Source organism: Neopelma chrysocephalum, unplaced genomic scaffold (assembly GCF_003984885.1).
Source record: "Neopelma chrysocephalum unplaced genomic scaffold, ASM398488v2 Primary Assembly neopelma1_61b, whole genome shotgun sequence".
NCBI lineage: Eukaryota > Metazoa > Chordata > Aves > Passeriformes > Pipridae > Neopelma > Neopelma chrysocephalum.
In genome coordinates, this window is record NW_020897717.1 from 5,355,572 (window position 1) to 5,372,452 (window position 16,881).

Genomic DNA, 16,881 nt, shown 5'->3' on the forward strand with positions numbered 1-16,881 from the left:
TTGTGTTTTTTAACACTGGCCTTTCAGGAGGATGCTCGAGTTAAGGCATTGTGGCCCACTGTAAATAGATGCACTCGCCAGAATGGGGCTTCGTCATCCCTAATTAGGGAAGTAACTCCGGAGAGACAGCATGTCACTTGCAAGACTGGGCTCATTGTTGGGTTTGTGCGCGTCCCCACAATGTGAGGTAATTGGAGTTGTACCTTTTAGAAAGCTGCTAATTTCACATAGGAAGTGCTAACAAGACCTTTGTGTGCCATGTTTTCCTTCGTCCTTTCTAAGGAAGTTACAGAGCTCGAGTACTGGGAATGGCTGGGCCAAGGCCTGCCAGAGGAGGCTGCGGTAATGAACCACTTCAGCCCCCTGCCAGAAAAAGGAGGCCTAATTTTCGGGCCTGAGAAGACGAGGCCGGACAAAAGGTTCTGTTTAAGCTTATTATACAGGACATTCTCAGTGCCTACACAGCTTTCCTCGAAATGACCCTCTCAAAATAAGTGCATCAAGTTTGAGCAAATAGAAACATGCAACTTTCGAGGCTGGGGGTTATAGTTTTCTTTACAAAGCCATTTATATAATGTAAGCCGCAATTAGCGCAGAACGGAGCAACAAGATTTAGCGAGGAAAGTTCCCCTGACAAAGGACAGAAATTAGGGGAATAAGTAACAGTTAAATATTGGCTTTGGATAACCAGCTGAAAAGGCCTTTCAGATCAGCTGTGGATGTGGAAAAATAAAATAATTTTAGTCCGAATCTCTTTTGCCGCAAAGTTTGGCTTTTAAATCGTCGACTGATTGATTCCGCTAATTTCAAATTATCTAGATAGAATGGATCTCGGCTTAAAAAAAAAAAAAAAGAAATAACTGAAAAGCCTCTCAGCTTTTAAGCCTGACAATATCAGCAAAACATCCATAGGAATTACATATAAAAATTCAAACGATAATGAAACAAATTACTACTTACAGTATGAAAAGTCTGCAAAAGCTTTTTATAGACTTGAAATGCAGAAGTTATATAAACTACTCAGTGAAAAGAATTAGAAAATGACCTTTGCAGATCGAGGGCAAAAATGAACAGTCTTCAGGGAAAAAAAAATTCACTGTTAACAATGGCTTTTAATGCCATTTTGCTTCCCTCATTTATCTAATAATCATGGCAAGGTTAGGGTAAACAATGAACAGTATGTTTTCACATATTCCACCTTTAGTGTCCTCCATATGAATTTCTAAAACACTTAAGAGAATAGATACATAAACCTGTGACCTTCAAATGAGCTTTTTGCTACTTCCAACATTTTGAATAAAAAAGGTCAGAAAATTGAACAGCTTTTGCACAGTAATGAATTCCATTCTGTTGGGTAAACAAAGCTAAATTTTAAAACAGGGACCTGACATTTCTATAGCTCAAGAAGCTTTTCTCTTCTTCGGGTGTGGGGGGGAAGGGTGAGGAATGTGAGCACTCTGCCAGCCAGCCCCTAAATCACTGCAGCATCCGCCAAGGAGAGGAGGAGGAGGAGGAGACGAAAATATTTGGGTTTATTCAGCGAACAACTGTGATTTCCAAGGCCAGTGCAACACAGATGTCCAATTTTTAAGATTTTTTTTTCCTCCACCTCTCCCCCCCCGGTGAATAATTGATCCGGTCCACACAAAAAAGAAGCCAGTGCTACCCTCATCAAGCTAGCTCTTACTGCCGAGGGCCTCCAAAAGTTACTTCAATTTCCGCCGTGCTTTTGTCCATGAGTTGTCCTGGCTGAAAGGCCCGGTTAGGTATTGTTGCAAAAAAAGTCTGCGCCCACGTTTATTCCCCCCCTCTAATTCATACTCTGCATTGTGGGGTTTTGCTATTCAAGGACTGATTGGACAACAGCTCAAAGAATGGCCCCAGTGATTAGGCTCTCAGCATGGGTCTGGATTGTGGGTATAAACCCACGGTCAGGGCTTGAATTCATGGCTGCTTTCTGCTTCCTCCTAGTGCCTCCCGTGTCCAATATTTTCTGCATCCTTTGCTACAGGTAATGCATTCCTTCATACCAGGAAATGGATTCCACATAATTAGCCAGCACAGTAGCCTGTGAGCCCCTGAAAGTCCAGGGGTTGTGCCCTGGGAAGCAATTGCTCTTTGGTATTGATAGGAACTTGCAGGATTTTGGTCAGGGTGGGATAATACAAAACCCCAAGTATTGTCATGACAAGGTATTCATCCTGCTTGACAAAGGAAACTTTTCTACCATCCCCCCGGGGCACGCAGGGGCGATGCTGGACACAAACTTGTTTGTTTAGAAGTGGAGGTATGGTTTTCCCAGCCCACTGCAATTCCCAAACACAAGGCCTGACCCCATCCCCTTCCAGCTGCTCCATGCCGCACCATCCCGCTTCCCCTGTTGCTTTACGTTTCAGACTATGGCAGCTGCGCGAGTCGAGAAGTGTACAGATGTCACTCTGCGTTTTACATGTCAGTAACTGGAATTAATTTACATTTATTTGCCAATTGTTTTATATCATTTTATGACAATGTGCCGCATAATATAATTTAAATCTTTAATGTACAACTAATTCTCTACCATTAATTTGTCAACATGATTACTGGATATGCCACCGGTAAAAGCTGGATGACTTGAAATATGTAGAAGGCATTCCTGTAGCTCTAAAAGAGGTTTGTATCTGAAATGACAAAGGTTTACAGAACTTTTTTTGGTTTGTCTGTGATTTTATGAAAACTACAATTTCAATGTAATTTCACAAACTGAATTATTTCAAATCTCAGTCTGAAATAAAATGTCTAATATATTAATTAGCCCAGGGAGAGAGTCCCAACAGTATTGTAAGAAGCAAAATGATAGTTTGATTCCTGAGAAATGCAGCCTTCATTATGACAATTCCTTGCTGATAGGAGTTTAAACTGTCTCCCTGCCAATAGTATTTTATTTTGGGCAGAGCAGTAATCTTTTTAGCTATGCTCTGGAATTGAAAAGCAGCTCGTAGCAAGAGCAGGTTGCAAATTTTTTGACAGAAAATGGTGATTCGTTGAAACTGAAATTTGTCCTAGGCATGTGCAGCAGGAGCCACAGCAGTGAAGGTTTCTCAGGGTAGAATTGCTGATTAAAAAATGAAGAGGGACAGGGAAAGAGGGAAAGAGGGAGAGAGGAAGCAAAGGAGAAAGGGGAAAGGGAGAGAGGGAGAGGGTTTTCTCCTGCCTCCCAGCCCTCCCCCCAGCTGCCCGTAGGTAGGAGGTCAGGGCACTCTCCAGGGATGTGGGAGAGCCAGTTTCAATTAGCTCAGCAATGTGCTTGTGAGGGGGAATTCAGAGCACATCACCTCTTTGCTTTCAGGGGGGTCTGGCCCCCATTTCTCCTGCAGCTCGAGGCACTCCCCTGCTGTTTCTTCCCCTCTATCAAAAACTGAATGTGTATGTGCCTCCCTTACAAACCAAAGCAAAGCAACATGCATATTGAAGTAGAGGCCCTGACCTTGCAGCAGCTACATCGGGGCAATTCCCCTGTGAGACTTCTCATGCAGAAATGGGGCTGGGGAAGGCAGCCCGCCCTGCCACCCAGTTTGGGAGATGGGTGCAAACAACATCCGTAAAGCAAAACTGGGAGCCGACGCCCGGGCTTTGCCTCTCTAATTCCCTCGGTGCTCTCCTTACAGTCTCTGGGGATGTCTGCAAGCAGTACCAGACCCTTTGTCACAGCCCTGTAAGCTTGCTTATATGCACACTTCTATATTGCACAGATCAGTCAGCTCTTGCAGATGGGCCTTAGCCTGTCAGCTTCTCAGTACAGCAACCAAGTATCTTTTTTGACACTATTTTGCAACTATTTAATTCAGGTGGGCTCTCTGCAGTCATTGGGTATCTGAGTGAACAAAAGCCTGCACTCATATCAACATTGGTCCAGGACCAGGGTACACATGAAAATGATGGGGAAATGGTGAATAAAAGGGATGGAAACACAGCAATTAATTTCCAGGGAAAAATTTGCTAACAGAACATTTCATATTCTTACACTGGTTTTTTTAAAGCTCAGCTTCCTGCCTCTCCTCCTCACTCCTCTCTTCTATCTTTTGGGTATCTCACAGGAGCTGTATGAGTCACCAGAACACTGGAAAAATCTAGCAATTTCTTTTCTTTAAAAAAAAAGGCTTGATTAAAAATTAAAATAGGAAAAAAGAAAAGATATTCACTGAAAAAGAAGTGTTTAGACAAAGCCTGTCTGCTTCAATTTCCTAGCTACGTAAGCTCCCTTGCCCTGAGAGTGACAGTAGATTCCATAAATTAACTGAAAATCCCTCTTCTCAAGAGCCTAAGTTATCTCTTCTTTGCCTGCAGCTCTGATTTAGAATAGGCGCTCGTTTGTTTACTGTTTTAATTAATGCTCCTTTTCAGCGTGGAATAGGGGAAGGGAAATGAACTGGCTTGATAAACAGGTGTAGCTGTTATGTGTTATATTTGGGATCATTCAGGACTTGCAATAGATTAATCAGGCTTGACTGGACGTGAACCTCCTAGCAGAAAAGGTAGATCAACTCTGCTGGATGCCCAGTAGGTGAGTATTATTTTAACTGCTAGCCTGTGATAGGAAAGGCTTAGAAGGACAGTCATCAGTGGAGAATATCTCTCTGTTTTCGCTGAGGAAAGCAGTCTGATTCTTTCCCCCACTGCTTAACAGTTAAGGAGACCTTGACAATATAAGCCACTTTTCATCCCCCCTCTGCTTCCCCTTCTAACCTCACTGCCTCATATTCAAGGGGAAAGAAACAAATCATCCCATTATTTTAAAAACATTTAAGTGTCACATTGGGGAAAACGCTCTCCTAGGTTAACTATGACTGATTGAAGATTTTTTTTCTAAATGCAATATAAGTGTAATAACAGTTTAAGTGTCATGCTATACTGTGTATTGCCCTTGCACCCTGTGTAATACCTAGCACACTCAGAGCAGGAAATGATCAAAAATCAGTCTTTTTTCAAACAGAGTTTGAATTCTGAGCCTCGAAGGAGAAAAATACTTGAGCTTAGGTTTCTTCATTATGAGGGAGCAAAGAAATTGCGTGATTTAACCATATCACAGCAGTAAAGCAACGTTCAGCTTATGAGTATCAAATTCCAGAAGAGACTGCGTCTCTTGCTTTCTAAATAAAGTAACATCTAAAAATATATTCCTTTACTCCACAATTTTTCTTGGCTTATACAATTAATGCATGTACAGAAAGCAACATCACATTAAAGATATTTGAAAAGGAACCAGGGACTACCCATTTATAATATTATCCAGCTGACCTTGCCAGGCTGAGGCAATGTAGGGATGTTGCACAATAAACCAGGCAAGTACTTTAATTTTAACTGAATTACATTAAACTATCTAGAGCTTATGGCTTGTCAAATGGGACCCTACTCACTAGTATCTCTTGCCAGCAGACTGGCTGAAAAACAGCTTTGGTATCAGCTTTGAAGACAGATGCTCACCCACCTTCTTGGAAAGAGATACTGTGAATGGAAGTGTCCTATGTGCTCACTGCAGAGCATAAATATAGGGCTAGATCTGGCTTTCTTTATGCTTTGTCCTGTCAGGAAAATAGGTCCTGGAGTAAAAGACATTCAGAATGCGACACAGACAATCTTATGTTATACATGGACCTCTGATTTTAACCTACCATCATGATTTTATCAGACTGTCGGAAGGGAGGTTCATTAGATATGGGAAGCGAAGGAAGGATAGCAGTCCTGCTGAAATGTTCTTAGCATTTTACTCACCCCAACTATTCACAGACATGCAAGGAGCTTTGATGTATTATAAAAATCTGAGATCAATGTCCTTTTCTAATATAGGCTCTAATGTCTTGCTGCAACCATCAGCTTGGGCTCCGTGATGGCAGCTGATAGCCCACCAATATCTACCATGCCACAAAAAATCACTTATCTTGTTCATAGAGGTCTAAATGCTCCCCTGCCAAAGAAAAAAACAACTTGCAAGGTCTGCATGGAATCCATTTTGGAGTTACTGCTGCATTCTCCTCTCAGGAGATTTACAGCCTCATGAAGGGGGAATCTTCAGTCCTCCAAACAGCATGGAGGCTTGCAGTGGCATTTATTCGTGTGCCTGGTTGAGGAAGGCTCTGCCAGAGCCAGACCTAACCACATGTATATGGATCTTGAGGAATACATGCTGAAAACTTGGCTGGAAGATGCCTTGTTTTCCTAACAGAGGTACTGCACCTGATTGTCAATATGTACATTTGGAACCACTTGAATGCACTTGGCAAAACCAGTATTAGGCTTGCGGGAAACCTGCAAAACCCCAGATCCCAAACCTAGTAGTCATTACCCAAATGGTCATATTTGTGAAGAAAAGACCAGTGACAGCTGTCACACCTCACCCTGTGTATAAGTGTGCATATTCTGGAGCAGGAATATGTTACAGCCCATTTCTCTACTTCTGCCTCCCCCAAACACTCAGTGAGAAAACATCGGTGGGCAACATACCTATGATCTGAATTGCCACTGTTCTGGACCTCTCTCTTCTCCTGAGCACCCATTGACAAAATACAGACTCATCCCATACAGGAGCATCCATCCCATGATTATAAGCCAAGTAAGGGCAATCATAATCCTGATCTTCAGTTTTAGGTCACAGTTGACTCATATACGAAACAAATTACTTATTAATGAAACATAGGATTCTAAAAGTTAAGAGTTAAGAAAAGACAGCACAGAAATGGATATTTATTTCAAGAATTTTTGTGGATCTTTCCAAAATGATAATAACAACTATATTTTACCAGTTATTTAAATTAGCAGTATGAGAAATCACAAGTGCTTGAAGCATGTCACAGAAAACCAAGAACTCCTAAGGCAATCTGCACCAACACCTGGTACCTCTTGATTCCCTTTTTTGCTTGCAAAAGCAAAATTTTTCTCCCAAGTCTTTCTTTTATTTCACAAAATAGAATAGGGCAGCAGGCAAATAAGATTTAAACTGCTTGAGAAGAATTTGATAGCACCTTTCTGACCTTCTCCCAGACTAGATCCATGAGGTTGGGTACCTGCACTGGCCTCATGAAATTCTGTTCCCCTGTGGAAATCCTTCTGGACCTCCATGGCAAGGCAAAGTCCTCAACTGCATGTGAAGGCAAGCCCAAGGCTTTCTCTTTTTGGGGAGATTTGCTCTGTTAAAACGTGTTCTTCATAACTGTAAGTCATGTGGGGCTGTGGAGTGTCACAGCTTTTGCCGGTATTTCAATGCTTCCCACCTTTTCACTAGGAATTTACTCCACTATTACTATTTATTGTGAACTTATCTTCTGTGATTGAGGTTTGGAAATTGCCCAAAATCTGCAGCACAGAACAGCATCTAAAAGCCGGAAGAAAAGGAGGAAGGCAGAGGGGTGGAGGGAAGTGTCAAGAGAGTTTTGCAAAGCAAATAGAGTATTATCCTTTTGTTTAAGATGCCATGAAGACTTTTTATCTGCTATGTGATACTTTGCTTGGAGGACTAGCGCATAGGAAGAGCTTTCCTGCGCACCCCACTGTCCTTGATTGCTTTACTGTTCTCACTGCAGATTTATTAAATTTGGAATTAACATGTGTTAAGGAGGTTGATTTTGTTTGCTCTGCCACATAACTTACTTTCCTAAACCCTTAGTAATAGCAGCAGTTAATCTATTGACCAATGGCTTAAGCAGCAGGTGGCTTTAAGACCAATGGGCCAGTCCTGACAAGGCCCACAGAAATTCCTAAGGCCTTCTTTGTTACCTGGGCTGGAATAGAGAAACTACTTGTTTGGAAAATGTTTCTCCTCCCACAAAACATCTTCAGTATTAAGGGTCTTTTGTTAGCAGAAGGCTGAAGAGGGGGATTATGAAGGATAGTCTGTCACACAAATTGTTTCTTCTTAGACATATAATACAACCTGCATTAAAAGTTTACAAACTAATCTAATGAAATTATCATTCAAACGAAGCATGTCTCCCATCATTAAAATTGACATCTGGACCTGCCGTACAATTTCCGCACTGGAAATCTCAGGATTGTTGCTGCTATTTTAGAGTAAAACAAGATTTTTTCTAAAAAGCCCTCTGCACTGCTCTGTTTGAAACAGGAACCCAGATAATCTGCAAGGGCTCATTTTCTTAGGAAACCCAGGCACCAAAACATTAACAATTAAATTAGTTCCCATGTCGTGAGGAATCAGGAATTACAGTTAACTGTGTATCATCTGGATCATTATAGCCTCTCCTTGTTATAGCATGGAAATCTACATCAGGAAAGGTGGGGTTTTTTTAAATTAATTTGAATTGGTTTAGTAGAAGTCAGCAGAAACTGCAGCAATTGCAACTTGCAGTTCTGTACCCTTTGAGACAAAGCTATACTGACTTAGCTAAGGGCAGTATTCAACCATGACTTTCTTAAGGGAGGATTTTACAGTGCAAGGTGGGGACGGATATCTCTCTCCAAAGTATGTCTACGTGTGCACTGAAAGGACAGCGGCTGTTCCACTTGCAGTGAAGAAATGGTGGTTGGGGAGTAAATGGATCCTCTGGGGAAGCATTTATTCTGTCTTCAGCCGAGCTTTCTGTGTTGTTCTGATCCAAGTTAGGAGAAAAATGACTTCACGTGGTCTGAATGTGCATGCATGTGTGTGTGTACCTACACAGCTATATAGACAGACACATGTACGTGTATATGAATACGCACACACGCATATATACCCTGACTCCTGCACTACAACTACAGTCCTCTGTTCTCTGTATCATAAATAACAATTGCAAACAGCTGCACTGCAGCAACATTAAAAAAAATTGGAACAAGAGAGGCCAAGTTACAAAATATTCTGTAGCCTGATTTCCATTTGCTGGGGTTCCTTCATCACTTGAACTAAGTGTCTATCTATATGCTATGTACACACACCTGTATACATATGTTATATATGTATGCACTTTTATGCACTTGCATGCAACTTCTATTTAAGACCTTTGTATTTTGGGGACATTGATCTCATCTGGGGATGAGATCCAGTAGCACCACTAGGTGCTACTGTAATACAACTAATTAATATTATTTTTACTGCTAATAATAACAGCAGTGTTTACTTTTAGCATGTTCTCACTCTTGCCAACATATGTTTTTATATTCTTTAATTTTCTTGTTCTTTGCAGCACAAATGCTTAGAGGGATCCTAATTAACTGCTCAACAATGACGCACTCTCATTTAGTTTTTCTCTCAAACTTATTTATTAGGCTTTGTTTATCAGTGGGAGAGTTTCTAGCACTGAGACTGCCAGGATTTACTCTAAGCCTCTTAGTCTGATGTTTCCATGGCCCTGGCTCTCTGTGTAGAGAAGCTAAGAAAACCATACATACAGCTTTTGGCCCCCTTTATTTCAAGTTATCTAGAGCAGATGCAGGGTTTTTTTTTCTTTTGGGTGGGTTGGGGAGAAAGGCATCTAATTATTAAACAAGCTGGGGAAAATGCTGATTTTTGGCCAGGGTTTGTGGAGCAGTACTGGAGAATTTTTGTTTTGTTTGTCTGAGACTACATAACTGGATTTCAACATATTTTCAGGGCATTTCTCTGAACCAATGAATTCCCATGAGTAACAACAGGAATACCTTTGTCTGATTTCCCCACCAAAGGTTTCACCCAGAGACCTACAGCCAAAGCAAGCCAGAAAATGAAGTCAGTCATTTTCTCCGCAGCTGCCCTGCAGGTCCCTGGTGCTCTCCCAGTGCTCAGACCTCCAAACTGTGTAGGACAGCCTCTTCTGTCCTGCACCTGCAAGTAAAGGGGTCATTCCCAGCCTCCCTCCCAGTTACAGCTATTAAGTGCTTGGTGCTCTCTTTTTTTCTTTTTCAGAGAGTACATTTGTTTGTTTCTTCCTCTTTTTCTCCCTTTTCTTTCTCTCTTGCTGCCTGCCTTCTTTCCTCCCTTCTTTCCCTTTTCTCTCTTTTTCTTTTTTAGTTTTTCTAAAAGGTGAGGTCTTCCCTTGCTAACTCACCACTAATTAGAGCAGTGAGAATTAGCTGCATTCACCCTGGCTTTAGTCCTGGCAAGAGTGTTAGAGAATTGGCCCACTTTTCAAGGTGCCAAATTGGAGGCTGAATCCAGGTGTGGTCAGAGGCAAGGGGATTATTTTCCTCCCATGGGGTGAAAACAAAGGCCTGTGCTAGGGATAGATGGGGTGGGGACAATGTTGCCCGCAGGAGGGCTAAACACTCCTGACATCTGAGCCCTCACCACACCACAGCACCAGGCTGTGTCACAGGTTCCACAGCCTGGGGATCCATGACATAGGGATGGGAGCAAGGGAGGGCTCTGTATTCTGTGGTAAGACCAGAAAGTGTTGCACTCCTCCAGATCTCAGCAAAGTACAGAGTCCAGATAAACAGAACGTGCAGTGGGGGAAATACATGTGATATACTCACCTGCTGCTGCTGGGCACAGGACACAGCCTTCAAACTCTTAGGGTGGCACAAGAGCCAGTGGCACTCCTTTGTCTGCAGGGACACAGTGCAGAGCCCTGAGGGTATTGGAGCCTACTGAGCAAACCTGTGTGGTTCATCAGGGGCTGAGGTTCAAGCCAGAAACTCCTCAGCTCTCCTCACCAACTCAACAACGTGGGGCAAATTACATGTGGAACTTCTTCCTGTGTCACTATTTACAGTTACATCATTCAGAGAGCCTGCTGAGAACTGGTCAGTTAGTGCTGATGCAGTATTTTCCAGATGAGAGCTCTGCATCTGCATTTGGTATTGGAATGAGCCTGAGACATGCCCTTTTTTCACACTAGGCCTTTTATCAGAAGGGTGAAGAATCCTAAAGATATGGCAAGTCCCAAAGAGAGTGGGTACTATCTCAGTACTGAGGAGGAGTTCATGTAAAAGGGCAAGCAAAGTCAATGGTGACAGCTAATACCTCATTACTCAACACCTTTCACATGAAAGCCTAATGGGTTTGGGAAACAAAGCCAGAGCATGTGTGTGCAGGTTTTCCATACTTACCAGCAGCATCCTAACTACTGTTGTGCTCCAAAGTCTTTATGTTATCTAGCTATCTAAGTACCAGTGAACAGCAGGGGAGTAAAAGAGGTCATGCTTCATCTGATGGAATAAAGCTTGCTGGTTTACTGAAAAGTCAGAAGGTGCAGGTCAGTGTGGATAACCTCACTTCTATTATACTATCAAAAGGAGAAGGTGTAGTTTCCTCACTACCCTTGAAGAGCACAAGCATTGACTGAGGAGGCAGCAAAGTGAGAATCTCTGAGGATGTCTGTATGTTGCTGATTTTACTTCAGAAAAAAAAAAAAATCTCTTGTTTGAGTAGAGCTCTACCACTTCCTGTAAATTGTTCTTGCCTGTGCACCACCATCCTGCATCCCCACAAACCACTCTTGCCTCCTCCTGTTGATGCAGAGCATAAGAGCACATAGTCCTTGAGGAATGCAAGGAGCTAGGAAACAGAGGTGGATCAGACCTCTGAAAGTCAAATATCACAAATATAACCAGGAAGAAAAAGGATGGGGAATGTAGCACCTGATACTTTTCTGCTCTGGTCTTTCTTGGGCCCTGACAAGACCTTGGAAAACTGAATATAGTGCATGTCACACCATAGCCTGGACTGGGGAACTTCAGACCTTCCTAGATCCTTCAGAAAAGAAAAGCATCTGGTTTTTAATGACAGAAGTATGGAAACTGCAAACATAATTTTTATTGTTGCTGTTTTACTCTCCCTGATGCAAAAAAAGCTAGTGAAATTTCAGAAAGGACAGGCCTATGTGGAATGCCCCACTGAGGACAGAGGGCATACAAGATCCTCACTATCATGCATCTTTTTTTATTATTTCTTTGGGGCGGACTATATATGCAATAGTAACAAACAACCCTTTATTCTTCCTTCCACACCCTCCAAATTTGGTTATGCTTTGCAGTTTATCTTTGGAATGAAGCCCTACCACCACTATAGTTCTTTAAAAGGGTCATAGGGAATCACAGCAAAGTGGTATACAAAGGTAAAGATGTCAAGTGAGTTATGTTAACAGAAAAAGAACTACACAGTAGGTCAAGGTTTGGGCAACAGCAGGGAGATTTTTGTTAAGATAATGCTACTCACAGTGGTGGTGACTTCCTTTGTAATCCATAGCTGCCCAGAGAGAATTACCTCTATTCTCATGGAGTCACAGGGCCATATAAGAAGGTCCTATGGGGTCTAAGTGTGATAGACACAGCAATTGCTTGTACAAATAAACTTCTACTATATAAGCAGTATGAATGGGCTCTGGTGTAATGTTTTCTAATGCTTCACATTTTCAGGTTGGTTTTTAAGACAATTATCAGAGCAGCTTTTCAAAGCTAAGTGGAGGTTTGTTCAGCTTTGTTTTCCTTTAGGAAGGGTAATTACCTTTCACTGCATCAGTTCAGGGCAGAGGTTTCTGAGTTACATCCCAGCTAAACTAGCACAGAAAAAGGACTGGTCCAGCACAGGTGACTGGTTATGTCTATACTGCACACAAACTCAAACCCACCTCTGGAGGTTATAAGTTCAAACACAGACTAGAAGCAACCTTCACGGAATGTTAAGAGAGAAGGTTCAGCCTGGTGGGACTGCTTAGCACAGGTCCACGGCACAAAGAACTGGCTCATCACCTTCCACATGTCCCATCTAAGCATGTAGCAACATGACCTGCTTAACAGGTCCTGAAGCTATCCACTGAAGGATTTGGATTTAGAAGCAGCCTACCCTTGGGCTACTCCTCCCTGAAAGAGAAAGCTCATATAGGCCAAGGCTGGACATTTGTAGCCAAACCATAGGACTTCTGCTGGCCACAACAGATGGCCAGAGGCAGGACAGGAAGCACAAATAGCTGGAGTGTATTCCTTGGCTTAGCATGCTGAGTTCAACATAGGTGAAGCCATGTTGTGCCTGAGCTTGCAGTCAGCTTTTAGCTCAAAGTACCACAGTTATCCCTCAGAGAACTATCACTGCAGGACTATTTGCCTTTGGAAGTCAGATTTTAAAAGAAATGTTGGAAGATACCAATGAATCTGCTTTGAGCATAAAAGATGCATTGCACAGCACCATATTGCTACATCAATATCTTCAAAATGAATGTTTAGAGTGATTTTCTTTCCTCATTTGAAAGAGCTTTTTCAACACTTTGGGAAAAGCTGTCCTTCAGCTCGCAGATTTCTGAATATTCTGATATCTCCCCATGTTCTCTATACTGAAAATACACCCAGATTCACCATTAAGTATTAAATTTATTCTTATTTCTATGCTAGTAAAAGGTAAGAAATCAGCAAAGGGGAATACTAACAACAATTTAGAAGTGGAGCTCTTATGTGTATAAGGGTTTTTTAATATCTTTTTTTTCTCAGTTCTGGTGCATATGGACTCATTCTAAGCCATAACTGTCCTATAGCTCATAAAATGTGCATTATGTCCCCTTTTAGATAGAAGTCAGCAGGAACAAAGCTACTGGAACAGATGAATAAACAAATTGTTAAGGCTACACACATCAGCCTCTGAAGAGCAATAGGAAAATGTGCAGTGCTTCTGCAACTCAAATATCTGATTGTACAATGCTCTGAACTGTTCATGCACGTATTCATTTCAGCTTGACCCTGTTTGGCGCAGGTGGGAAGCACTGTGTGTTGGAGCACCAGGTAAAATGGATGGTGGCTCTGGGACAGGGGAATCCCATCCAGCAGCAATAACAGCATGGTTGTATGGCCATAAAATGCCCCCTGCCTGCTGGCAAGAGTGGTTACCTAGGGAAAACACATTCCTAATCACGTCATTAGCATGAGGTTGATTGATGAAGGCAGAACCATAAGCCATGTACAATCATACCCTGCCTTGATGCTGTGCTCTTGAGTCCAGGTAAGCCAACACGCAAGGCTGAGACGACCTCCCAGCACTCAGCATGCCCTGCTGCTCCCTCAGCTTTTATCTTTCGTGGCGAGTGCACACATACAGCACATCCCATGGATGCACTGCAATACAAATGGGAGCCCAGACTTGGGCACCCCAACATACACAGGTCTGCAATCTGCAGAGTCCTGTGCCCGTGATTATTGGTCACTGGAAAGTTTCAAAATGGTACAGATTATGTTCACTCTGGGGAAGTTTTTAAGCTGTTCAGTCTTACCTGCATTCCTTGCCATGGTTGTGCTGCTCTGCAGGATTTCTTCTGCCTTTCCAGGGCTGGCAGGATGTCTCACCGAGCTTCATGCCTAGTAGGATTATCCCATTCCATGAGGACCTAACTGAAACGACTTTGCTCACACTCCTAGTTTTTGTGAATAAATAGGGACTTCTTAATGCCATGGCCTAAGATAGGATGTGCCCTCCTCATGCTATTAAGCAACCTGGGGCCTTAGAGGCCTCCAATCCTTGCCACCTTGGCATGGAGGACCAGGATGGGATGCTGCCCATGCTTTGCAGTGGTTATTGGTGTAATGGGGCCTTATGACAAAGAAAGGAGCAGGCCGAAAGTGATCTGAAGCAAACTGGGGCTCAGCAGTAGGCATCCTTTCCACCAACCATTGTTTGGCAGCAATTTCTACCCAATGGCAGTATTCCTCTGCTTTGCTCACAGCTGAAAATAATTCTGAAAGTACTTTGAAAGGGCTGCCTTTTAACTGAGCTTAACACCTTTCCAAATTATTTTTGTCATGGTGAATATCTCTCCCTCGGATGAGAATCCCATCTCTTCCCTCCCATTTCCTTTCTGCACAGCCTGTAAACTCACTGTTTCTGTGCTCTCCCATGCCCTTTATTTCCATAATGGACTCTTTGCCCATGTGTTTGCTAATATTTCTACCTCACTACATAAGCTGGCAGATGCTCAGAGTGTTGGTGCCTGTGACATGACCCCTTTTTATTCCCCATACAGTTATCTGGCAGCACCTTGTCTGCAGGGTGGGCACAGAAAAGCACAGATGCACCTAACCTGGCACAAGCTGTTGTAGAGTCATGACAAAAACACCTGCCCTTTCCATAGTAATCTGCTGAGCTGCTGGTGTTCCCTGTACTGGGAAAGGAAGGTTAAATCACCACTTTGCTTCCTGTTGTGTCACCACTTTAACTGTTTGCATCAATTATTGAATACACTTACACAGTACTAATGCCTTTGCTGTGATTCACACAGACCTTTGGAAATTAACGCTGCAAAATGCATTGTGTGGTCCTCATCCCTAAAGCTTCTAGTAGCCACAAGCAGACTTGTGAAAGTTCTTGTCTCAAAAAAATGGCCCAAACCATTTCTCTAGATTTCTGTGAGATTGCAAAGAGCTAATCTAAAGCCACTTCTGCTGAGCCTCCTCCTCAACCTCTGGAAAGTAGCATAGCAGTAGGAACAGTAAACCAATATGAAGTTGTAGGAATGACCAGTGCTCCCTCCAAACAAATAAACAGCCTTTTTCTCCTGTAGAAATTTGACAATGTTTCACGTATTTTCTTTGGTGCTCTTACCGATCCCTTGAAAATTAGCAGCTTGATGCTGAAATGCATTAGAAGAAGGGAGGAGCCAAATTAAAATACTTCTCACACATCCTCGGTCACTGTCTGTATTTCAGTACTTCTGTTGAGAAATCCAATAGTGGTACCATCCATCAGAAAGAATAATAACCCCTTCAGGGAATTTCCAATGATATCTGATGATGAAAAAAATACAGTTCCTGGGGTACACCAACATCTAGCACAAAAATAAACTGTGATGGATAGTTGAAGGTCTGTTGTTTAAGAACTGTCTTTGAGCGAGACGCATTATAAATGCATTTCTGCCTGTGGTGGAGCCTTTCTATGTGTGTTACTTCATTTCTTTGCTTCAGTTTCTCAACATGGGAAAAGGTAAACCATTTTCTATTGTATCAGCCCATGAACTCCAAAAAGCATATTAAATGTGCAAAGTACTACCCTGTTTAAGAGCTAACTATCATTATTATGAATTAAAACATAAGTACTTACCCTGAAAATACTCTTTTAATGTACGTCATTTGTTGTTTGCTTTTCAAACTTCTTTAGAAATGAAAGGTTTCAGAAAATGAAACCTCTTTTCACAATGAAAATCTCAATTTGCATATTTGCTTCCCAGAGGAAACAACTCCAGAGCAAAGACTAATAATTGTGGCTACTGTCTTCTCATTCCGAGTAACTTGGAGGCTGATGTGGTTTGTGATAGCAAGCAACTTATGCATTAAGGACTCTGATCCACACCCAAGAACCTCAAGGAGCTTCTGGCTGGATTCAAATGCTAATCTCTCAAAGGTTTCGCAATTTATTTTTTAATGGTCCACTTCTGAGACATTCATCTGACACTTTGACTATTATGTTACCTGGATTAAAAAAGATGCTAATAAGAGTATTAACCAGGTTCTTACACACAGAAAGCTTTTGCAATTACAATACCTCCTGAGTCACTCATTCAGGATCCTGGGAAAAATAGAGCATTTTTGCTTTCCAGATCTGTTGGGTGTTTGTTTTTTTTTTTTTCTTTTCTTTTTTTAAAACCTCAAGAAGTGCTTAAGGTTTCTTGTTAAGAGATTTGAAAAATGTATAGTCCTTGTAAATTAAATACTACAAGTTCTTAGATGAGTGATCCCTAAACATTTATTATTCACACTAATATGATTTAATTCTAACTCACTGTAAGATTTATAGAAATTAAAAGACTTCATATGCATAAAGGTGATGAAAATATAATCTAGTTCATGAAATCTTTATATGCAACTTTATATTTCAGCAGTATGGTTATCCCTGGCGCGCTCCAGACTTCAGGAATGTGCCACCTCAGGGGCCGTGCCCTGAGCCTGCGCCAAGCTGAGAGCAGGACCAGCTCCCTACAGCCTGTGTGCCCAGGGGTCTCCCACTGAGACCCGCTGCATCAG